At 43.0% G+C, this 10789-nt stretch overlaps 1 long non-coding RNA gene and 1 pseudogene across 1 annotated transcript in view; one reads left to right on the forward strand and one right to left on the reverse strand.

The window, feature by feature from the left end:
• Window positions 1-10010, forward strand: part of LOC116468352 (uncharacterized) — a 10849-nt gene extending 839 nt beyond the window's left edge. The window contains exons 2-4 of the long non-coding RNA XR_004248029.2: window positions 3932-4001; window positions 7050-7140; window positions 9913-10010. This is a non-coding gene — a long non-coding RNA (uncharacterized LOC116468352). The remainder of the gene's footprint in view (window positions 1-3931; window positions 4002-7049; window positions 7141-9912) is intronic.
• Window positions 6473-6915, reverse strand: LOC116468351 (small ribosomal subunit protein uS19-like; annotated as a pseudogene).
• Window positions 10011-10789: the final 779 nt, after the last annotated feature.

The following is a 10789-nucleotide window of genomic DNA, read 5'->3' on the forward strand; positions in this document are numbered from 1 at the left end:
GATGCTTTATTACTAAAAAGCGCTAATGATCATCTGAGCTGTCAGGGAGTTGTAATCTTTCTGCTGGTGGAGGATCTTGCCACAATATTGATGACTGCTGACTGACCACAGTTGTAGTTGCTGAAAGCTGGGGTGGCTGTAGCAATTTCTTAAAATAAGACAATGAAATTTATCTCATTGATTGACTCTTCCTTTCACAAAAGTTTTCTCTGTAGCATGAGATGCTGTTTGATACCATTTTATTTTATTTTATTTTATTTTATTTTATTTTTTGGAGACAGAGTCTCACTCTGTCGCCCAGGTTGGTGTGCCACGGCATGATCTCGGCTCACTGTAACCTCCACTTCCCAGGTTCAGGTGATTCTCCTTCCTCAGCCTCTGGAGTAGCTGGGACTACAGGCATGCGCCAGCACACCCAGCTAATTTTTGTAATTTTAGTAGAGACAGGGTTTTGCTATGTTGGCCAGGCTGGTCTCGATCTCCTGACCTTGTGATCCGCCCAGCTCGGCCTCCCAAAGTGCTGGGATTACAGGCATGAGCCACTGTGCCCGGCTTTGATACCATTTTAACCAGAATGTCTTTCAAAATTGGTCTCAATTGAAAGAAATTGAAGAAGACACAAAAAAATGGAAAAATATTCCACGTTCATGGATTGGAAGACTCCATCTTGTTAAAATGTCCATACTACCCCGAAAAATCTACAATTCAATGCAATTCCTACCAAAATACCAATGGCATTCTTTACAGAAATAGGAAAAAAAAATCCTAAATGTATTGAACCACAAAATACCCAGAATAGCCAAAGCTATCCTAAGCAAAAAGAATAAAACTGCAGGAATCACATTACCTGACTTCAAATTATACTACAGAGCTATAGTAACCGAAACAGCAAGGTACTGGCATAAAAAGAGACACATAGACCAATTGAACAGAATAGAGAACCCAGAAACAAATCCACACACCTACAGTGAACTCATTTTTGACAAGACGCCAAGAACATATACTGGGGAAAAGACAGGCTTTTCCATAAATGATGCTGCAAAAACTAGATATCCATATGCAGAGGAATGAAACTAGACCCCTATCTCTCACCATATCCACAAATCGAATCAAAATGGATTAAAGATTTAAATTTAAGACCTCAAACTGTGAAACTACTATAGGAAAACATTGGGGAAAATCTCCAGGGCATTGGTCTGAGCAAAAATTCCTTGAGCAATATCCCACAAACACAGGCAACCAAAGCAAAAATGGACAAGTAGGATCACATCAAGTTAAAAAGCTTCTGCAGAGAAAATACAGCCAACAAAGTGAAGAGACAACCCACAGAATGGGAGAAAATATTTACAAACTACCCATCCCACAAGGGATTAATAGCCAGAATATATAAGGAGCTCAAATAACTCCATAGGGAAAAAAATTTAATAATCCAATAAAAAATTAGCAAAAGATCTCAATAAACATTTCTCAAAAGAAGACATGCAAATGGCAAACAGGTATATGAAAAGGTACTCAACATCACTGAGTATCAGAGAAATGCAAATCAAAACTGCAATGAGATATCCTCTCACCCCAGTTAAAATGGTTTATATCCAAAAGAAGGCAATAACAAATGCTGGCAAGGACATGGAGAAAAGGGAACCCTATATGCTGTTGGTGGAAATGTAAGGTAGTACAACCACCATGGAGAACAGTTTGGAGGTTCCTGAAAAAACTAAAAATTTAGCTGCCATATGATCCAACAATCCTACTGAAAGTAAACCCAAAAGAAAGGAAATCAGTACGTCAAAGAGATATCTGCACTCCTATATAGGTTTGTTGCAGCACTGTTTATAATAGCTAAGATTTAGAAGCAACCTAAGTGTCCATCAACAGATGAATGAATAAAGAAAATGTGGGGCTAGGCACAGTGGCTCACGCCTGTAATCCCAGCACTTTGGGAGGCCAAGGCAGGTGGATCACAGGGTCAGGAGTTCCAGACCAGCCTGGGCAAGATAGTGAAACCCTGTCAGTACTAAAAATACAAAAAAATTAGCCAGGCACGGTGACGGATGCCTGTAATCCCAGCTACTTGGAAGGCTGAGGCAGAGAATTACTTGAACCCGGGAGGCGGAGGTTTCAGTGAGCCAAGATCGCGCCACTGCACTCCAGGCTGGGCGACAGAGAAAGACTCTGTCTCAAAAAAAAAAAAAATAAATAAATGTGGTACATACACATATGGAGTACTATTCAGCCACAAAAGAAAAGAGTGAGATCCACTCGTTTGCAATAATATGGATAGAACTGGAGATTATTATGTTAAGTGAAATCAGCCAGGCACAGAAAGACAAACATTGTATGTTCTCACTTATTTGTGGGGTCTAAAAATCAAAACAATTGAACTCATGGACACAGAGAGTAGAATGATGGTTACTAGCTGGGAAGGGTATTAGGAAACTTGGTGGGGAGGTGTGGATAGTTGATAAGTATTTAATACAAAAAACAGAATGAGTAAGACCTACTATCTTATAGCACCATAGGATGAGTATAGTCAATAATAACTTAATTGTACATTTTTTTTTTTTTTTTTTTTTTGAGACAGAGTTTCACTCTTGTTGCCCAGGCTGGAGTGCAATGGTGCAATCTTGGCTCGCTGCAACCTCCGCCTCCCGGATTCAAGTGATTCTCCTGCCTCAGCCTCCCAAGTAGCTGGGATTACAGGCATGCACCACCATGCCCAGCTAATTTTGTATTTTTAGTAAAGACGGGGTTTCTCCGTGTTGGTCAGGCTGGTCTCAAACTCCTGACCTCAGGTGATCTGCCTGCCTCAGCCTCCCAAAGTGCTGGGATTACAGGCGTGAACCACCGTGCCTGGCCGAATAGTACATTTTTAAATAATGTAAAGAGTGTAATTGGATTGTTTTTATAACTCAAAGGATAAATTCTTGAGGGGATGTGTTAGGAATAAGGCTCAAAATCCTAAGGAAATTGAACACTCAAAGGATTCTTAGCAAAGCAATTTTACTTCTGTGCAGAGGGGTGCCTCCTTGGCCAGTCGCCATGAGAGCACACCTGAACAAAGGGGCATGAGAGCCTTTATTCCTGACGCAAGTCCTGCCCCTGTATCCTTTCCTCATTGGCCGGGGTCAGGTTGTACAATCTAAACTAATCCCGGTTGGCTAAACATTTGATTTTTTTAGATAGGGTGGGCACGTAAAAGAAAGTGGAGAGGAAGGGGAAAGGGTGTCTGTAATGAGCTAGAAAGTTAGTCCTCTTTCCAAATAAGGAAAGGAATGTGAGCTGGTACTCATAACGCTTGGTACTGTGGCGTGCCTGTGCACCTAACAAAGGCAAAAAGGAAAAAAAGGAGAAAAAAGGAGAAAAAAAGGGGGTGGGTAACTATGAATTAAAGAATAAAAGATTGATCAGATTATTTGAAGAGAAACCTCATCATATCCCACAGATGGAAAAAAATTGGACATAATCCTCTCAAACCCTGTCACTGCTTTAGGCTTCTGTAATATTCTAAAACCTTTGTGGTCATTTTAACGATGGTCACAGCATCTTCACCAGGAGTGGATTTCATCTAAAAAAAAAAAACAAAAAACAAAACAAAACAAAAAAACACTTTCTTGGCTCATCCATGATAAGCAACTCCTCATCCATTCAAGTTTTATCATAAAATTGCAGCAATTCAAAATGTCAACCTGGAGGAAAAAACAGAGGCAAAATTAGTGTAAGCAGAGAGTTTATTTGGGTCAAGTTTGAGGACTGCAACATAGGAGCATAGAATGAAGTTGCCCTGAACATATGCTCTAATTAGCAGCAGGTATAAGTGGGTTTTTAAAGGAAAAAAGAAGAGCAAGTTCTGAAGGTGTTTACCAAGAATTTACATTAAAATAACATAAGCTATTCATTGGCTATACATTGTCCTTTGTATCACAAATTCCAGGAACAAGAAGATCATGGGTGAGGCAGCTGCTCAGAAACAAATGTCTTTCAACAATTACCCCCAGGCACGGGTAGGTGTAAGTCTTTCTGGTCTGAGCTGTTTTTCTTTTCTCAAGTTACATCTTCAGGTTCCACTTCTAATTCTAGTTTTCTTGCTATTTCTACCATATCTGCAATTACTTCCTCCACTGAAGTCTTAAGGTCCTCGTCAGTCATGAGGGTTGGAATCAACTTCTTCCAAACTCCTGCTAATGTTGATATTTTGACCTCCTCCCATGAATCACAGATGTTCTTAGTGACATCTAGAATGGTGAATCCTTTTCAGAAGATTTTCAATTTTACTTTGCCCAGCTCCATCAGAGGAATCACTGTCTGTGGCAGCTATAGCCTTACAAAATGTATTTCTTAAATTACAAGACTTGAAAGTCAAAATTACTCCTTGATCAATGGGCTGCAGAATGGATGTTGTGTTAGCAGACATAAAAACATTAATCTCCTTGTACATCTCTATCAGAGATCTTGGATGACAAAGTACATTGTCAATGAACAGTAATATTTGGAAAGAAATCTTTTTTTCTGAGCAGTAGGTCGCAACAGTGGGCTTAAAATACAATTGACCCTTGAACAACACAGGTTTGAACTATGCAGGTCCACTTATCCATGGATTTCTGCTCAAGGAGAGGGAGAGATTGGGGAACAGTCAATCAGTGGAGCAATCAGAACACACAAATTCATCAATTATGTTTGCCGTTTTATATAGGTACAGTCCATGGCACCCCAAAACAATTATAATAGTAACATCAAGTATCACTTATCACAGATTATCACAACAGAAATAATAATGAACAGGTCTGAAATATTATGAGAATTACCAAAATGTGACACAAAGCCATGAAGTGAGCACGTGTATTTGGAAAAATGATGCCAATAGACTTGCTCAATGCTGGGTTGCCACAAACCCTCAATTTGTGAAAAAAGCAATTTCCGTGAAGCATAAAAAAGCCAAGTACAATAAAACAGATAAAGTATGTCTGTATTTGGAGATAAGGTCTTCTAAGAGGTAATGAAGTTAAAATGAGGTCATTTGGGTGGGCCCTAATTCCATATGACTGGTGTCCTTATAGGAAGAGGAGACTAGGACATGGACACACATCGAGAAAGATCATGGGAAGACACAGAGAGAAGGCAGCCGTCTGTAAGCCAAGGAGAGAGGCCTCACAAGAAACCAACTCTGCTGACACCTTAATCTCAGGCTTCTGGCCTCACGAATTGTGGAAAAAAAATTAATTTCTGTTGTTTAAACCACACAGTCTGTGGAATTTTATTATGGCAACCCTAAAAACTAATACATGTGCTTTACAATTTACAAAGCTTTTTCTCATAAACTAACTTAAATGTCAAAACAATCCAGTTGTGCAGAATATTATCCCCATTTTACTGAGGAAACAGACTCAGAAACTAATAGCCTAACGTCCCAGTGTTCATGCGTGGCAGATTTTGGCTTGGATCCAGACTTTCTGACTCCAGATCCCAGGTTCTTTTAAATGGACTGTTTCCTTTTTGCAAAGTGCTCAGCACCATCGTGTTCATGTTTTTCTGTCCATCAGCCATTTACAGGCAGGCTACAATCTGTTCCCTTAGTCTGGAGAGTGGCTAAGTGATGTGCTTAGGCTTACACAATGAGCTGGTGGCAGGAAGGGTATTAAAGTGGCTCCTGAAATTCTAGGTCATTTTAAAGTGATGATTTCTTAATTTTCCTGTTCACTCAGCCAAATTCAAAGAGTCAAGGATTTTTGAGTAGCTTTGTTCCTGGTGCAGAACAGCCCCACCTCTAATGTCTACTTCAGGTGAGCCTGCCACAGGTGATCCAGGAATTCAAACGCTGAGCACCTGAAGAATCTAAGTTATTTACAGGCCTCACTGCAGGGTTTGGCCCTTAAGGAGCTGCTTTTGGCCCTTAAGGAGCTGCTTTTAACTGTCACCACCTACTGGGAGGATAATTGACCAGGGAACTGAGTTTGTCTGTGGTTTGCTTTCAACTTAAAATAGTCATATCTTTTCCTGAGAATATTGATTGAAAAACTGATATCAAAATAAGCAAAGGAGCTACACTAGCAAATTTCAGTGAATGAGGCTTTTTCCTCTTTGGGAGAAGGTGAAAGTGCATGATAGGTTAGTGAGCAAGATTTTAAAATGATTTTCTTACTTAGTGCACCAACAGCAGGAAAAGACACCAGAATACATGAAAGGGGAAATTGTACCCACCATCCTGCCACCCCATTTTTTTCTCTTTTTTGGTGTGTTTTTCTTTATCCAGATGTACATATAGTTTTTACCACTGCACTCATGGCAGAGATGAGATTTTATATTTTCACTGAACATCATAATATAACCACATTTCCAAGTCACCACATAATCCTCATGATTTTATATATATATATATCTCCTCATGATTATATATATCCTCATGATTTTATATATATATATATATTTTTTTTTTTTTTTCTTTTTTGAGACATGTGCGCCTTTATTAGCTGAGCCACTACTTGAGGGGGATGAAGCAGGAGGAGTGGGTGGCCCTGAAGCTGGCTGTGCTTCACGGGCTTGTAGGTGATGGAGAACTCGCCCAGGTAGTGGCTGATCATCTCCGACTCGACCTCCACCTGGTTGAAGGTCTTGCCGTTGTAGACGCCCACCATGCTGCCCACCACCATCTCGGGCAGGATGATCATGTCCCGCAGGTGAGTCTTCACCACTTCCGGCTTCTCCATGGGCGGCAGCTCCTTCTTGGCCTTGCGCAGGCGCTTCAGCAGCGAGTACTGCTTCCGCCGCAGGCCCCAGTTCAGCCGCCGCCGCTGCTGGCGCGCACTGTACAGCTGTATCAGCTTCTCGGAGGACATGTCCAGCAGCTGCTCGAGGTCCACGCCGCGGTAGGTGAACTTGCGGAAGGAAGGTCCGCTTCTTCTTCTGCTCTACCTCTGCCATCTTGCCAGATCCTCAGAAAAATGATTTATATTTTTTAATGGCCACATAATATTACTTGAAATGATGGAACCGTCGTTTGTGCAACCAGTCCATTTTCCTTAGTCATTTAGGTTGTTTCCAATTTTTTGCTTCAGGTGATACATCCTCTTCGCAGACTGCAGAAAAACAACAGATTTGTGATTTAACTAGGAGTTTTCTGGGATCAAACAGTGGCTTCGTTTACAGGTGGGTTGCCGAGCGGCCATGGTAACTGATGGAGCAGTCACTATGGCAGTCAGTAGGGCTGAGTGGGAAGGGTGCCTTGGGAGCCTGGAAGTCTGGGAGCCAGCAGGGCCGCAATCGTCCATTTCCCACCCAGTCTTTCCTGTCTCTCAGGGACCCCTGGCAGTTGCTCAGCTGATGCTGAATTGAGAAGCAGCCTGTGAACATTGAAGGGTATATGGCAGGGAATCCCAATTTGGCTTCTGCAAGAAGTAGAACCAACGATGAGCTACCTGGGGAGGCCCTGGGCCTCCGACTCTTGCTACTCCTTGGAGCCTCAGGTCTCCGAGAATAAACACCTGGTATACTCTAGGGACCTAACCGCTAATCCCAGGAGCCCGAGCTAAAGAGAAATAGTGTGTTTTGCTTGTTTCATCAAGCTGAAGTCTGGCTCACCTGATCCTGGCTTATTTTCTGCTTCTCTGCAACTTCTGCCTGAGGGGACAGGCAATCCCAGCCTATAAACAGCCTGGGCACAGCCCTCCGGGTCCTGCTGGGGCCAGAAATTCCTTCTGGCTTTAGGACTTCTCATCCTGGTGCTTCTTGCCTGAGCCCTTTGGGAAAGGCACCCTGTAGATGAGAATTGCTGACAGTTTGGGGGAGTGAAAACATGCAGGAAGGCAGATGTTCCCGTTGCGTTTAAGATCAGCTGTATTTGGAGAGAATTCAAAATGCAAGCGTACTAATACAGTCATTGGAGGCCAAGTTAATTTATTGCCTCCTGGTTACAGCATCAGTCCCGTCCCTTAGAACGAGCTGAATTTTGGAGTCTGGTGGCCAGGCAGAATCCTGTGGAACCTTCTCCAGCGTCCTCTTCATGGTTGATCTCAAGGTCACTCAGGGCTTGTCTTGACTAGTAATAATAGAAGAAGCCATCACTTATAGCCTTTCTTGCTTAGTACTCTACGAAATGCTTTACATACGATATCTCAGTCCTCACGAGAACCCTATAAAGAAAGGATTATTGCTGCCTGCATTCTATAAATGAAAAAACTAAGATTCAGAAAGGTCAAGTAACAAACCCCAAGTCACAGAGCTGGTAAGTGGCACGAAAAAAAACTCAGATTCGGGCAGGCTTGTGTGTACACTCTCCCGTGAGCGATACTGCCTCCTGCCAGCCTAGCCACAACCACAGGAAAATAATAATAGCTCAACCCTTCATCAATGCAAGGCACTTTGCTAAGGTGTTTGCTTGCATTCTTCTAACTCTTGAATGAGGAAACTGAGAATCAGATTAATTCATTTCCCCAAAGTCACACAGCTGGTATGACAGAAACTATTTTTCTCTAAAATCTAATTTCTCCTTCTTGTACAGTAGTAGACCCTCATTTTTAGCTGAGCATGTGGCCTTCTAGAGTTATGACTACATTCTCCAGACTCTGTTGAAGCTAGGTGTCCGTGTGACTAAATTGTGGGCAATAGGATATAAACAAAAGCGGTATGTGCAACTTCCTGGAACTCTCAGCCTTCTCTCCACTGCTGAAATGCAGACGTGACAGCTTGAGCCAGAGGGTGCCAGCCAGTGCCATGATGTGACCAAGGCCATCAACAGCAGAGCCGTAAGGGAGCAGGAGCCTTGGTCCCTGAGGACATGCTGGAGTTAACTTGGGAATCCTGAGGTGGCCACCTCCAAAATTTTACATGAAAGAGAAAAGTAAACATCTAACTTGCTTAAGCTGCTATTGTTTTGGGGTTTGTCATTTGCAGCCAAACCTAATCCTCATTAAAATAGTGGTAGAACTGGAATTTGAACCAGTTTACTCCCAAGACCAAACTTAACCTCTTTGACATATTATTTCTACTGTAAAACTCTACGCCCACACCGGTTCATCTTTAAAAAAAAAAATTTTATTTTCTCACATTTCTGGAGGTTAGATCCAATTATCAGTGCACCACCAGGGTTGGTTTCTGATGAGGGCTCTCCTCCCTCCTGGTGGGTGGCTGCCTTCTGGCTGCATCTTCATATGGCCTCTTGGCTATGCTTTTGTGGAGAGAAGGTTCCCTGGTGTCTCATCCTCTTCTCATGGGGACAACAGTCCTATGGGATAAGGCCTTGCCCTTATGACCTCACTTAACCCTATTACTTTCTTATAGACCTTATGTTTACTGGTTTATTATAAAGGATACGGATGAAGAGACACATAGAGCGTGGTTTGGGGGTAGGAGTGTGGAGCTTCTGTGTCCTCTCTGGGTGCACCACCCTCCATGTGTTCAGCTATCTGGAAGCTCCTGGTTCATCTTATTACCAGTGTCTTCCATTCCCTTCCTTTGAGGAGTCAGTCAATATGTACCAAGTGCTAGGCTCTGTGCTAGGGAATAAATCAAAAATATAAATATGAATGAGGCTTGGTTAGTGCCCTCGAGGAGCTGGCAGTCCATCTGGGAAGACAGATGGCTAAGCTAATAAATGAAAGACAATGCAGTGAGTCGTGTAATAAAGACATGGGCCCAATGTTGTGGGAGCCTAGAGGAGTGGCTCACTCCCCGGGGGTCTGGGAAGGTTTTGCCGAGAGTGCAGCAGACAAGGTGGACGTGCCAAGTGGCTGCTAGCGTATGAAGTGTATTTGCTTCTCAGTCACCAGTACATTTAAACCACGGTCCTCCAAAGACTCTTGCTTGTCTAGAACATAGCCTACTCTCCTTACCCTAGAATTTTAGACTCTAATTCTTCAGCACCGGAGACCCCTAGAGTCAGCCCCTTACAAATCCAGACTTTTTCTTCTTGCTGGACCCAAGGCCATGAAGAAAAATGTGTGTTGGACCCCGAAGTTCAGCTAACTCATGACAAGGAAGAAAATGGAAGCAGGAAGCCGGAAGGCCACTATCAGCAGGGCTAGACAAATAAAGATTCCTCAGCATAGCTGTGAAAGCCAGAATGAGTTGTAATTACTCTGTGCTTGGAAATGGTGTCTCCACTGTGACCTTTCTACCTGCTCTTCTAATGGTGGAGCTGCTGTCATTGTTTATAAAGCCCAGACCTGGCTTTCCCTGATTGGAGCCAATTAGAATAACCCCAAGAGGGCAGCCAGGGCCGCTTCACTGCTAATGAGGGCAGCTGACGTGTTGGCGTAGGCTTATTTGCCCAGTGATGAGCAGATGGGAAAGCTTATCCCGCCAAGCGGTACCTTTCTTTCCCCTCCCAGTGCCTCCAATAAGTCTATCAACTATTCTGAGCACCTGCTTTCAAAAGAGGGATGAGATCTACTGAGAGAAGAGATTATTTCCTGGGTAATGAGGCCAAGCAACACTTTTCCTTACTCAGCATATATTTATTAAGCAACTACTATGTGCCAGGCGCGGTGCCAGAGGTCGCACATAATAATGAATACGATATAGGCAGAGGCAAATTTACCATGAAGTTAATGAAACTTAAGCTTTAGGGCTGCCCATTAGGACAAGTTTTGAAGGGGACCCTAGTAATGTGTTCATGGCGGTCACGTTTTGTGAAACTTGCCAAAGTCAGCTATTTGAACCACACTCAGTTAAGACTGCTATCTCGGCCGGGCGCGGTGGCTCACGCCTGTAATCCCAGCACTTTGGGAGGCCAAGGCGGGTGGATCACGACGTCAGGAGATCGAGACCACGGTGAAACCCCGTCTCTACTAAAAATACA

This window comes from Hylobates moloch, unplaced genomic scaffold (assembly GCF_009828535.3).
Source record: "Hylobates moloch isolate HMO894 unplaced genomic scaffold, HMol_V3 SCAFFOLD_5, whole genome shotgun sequence".
NCBI classification, from domain to species: Eukaryota; Metazoa; Chordata; class Mammalia; order Primates; family Hylobatidae; genus Hylobates; species Hylobates moloch.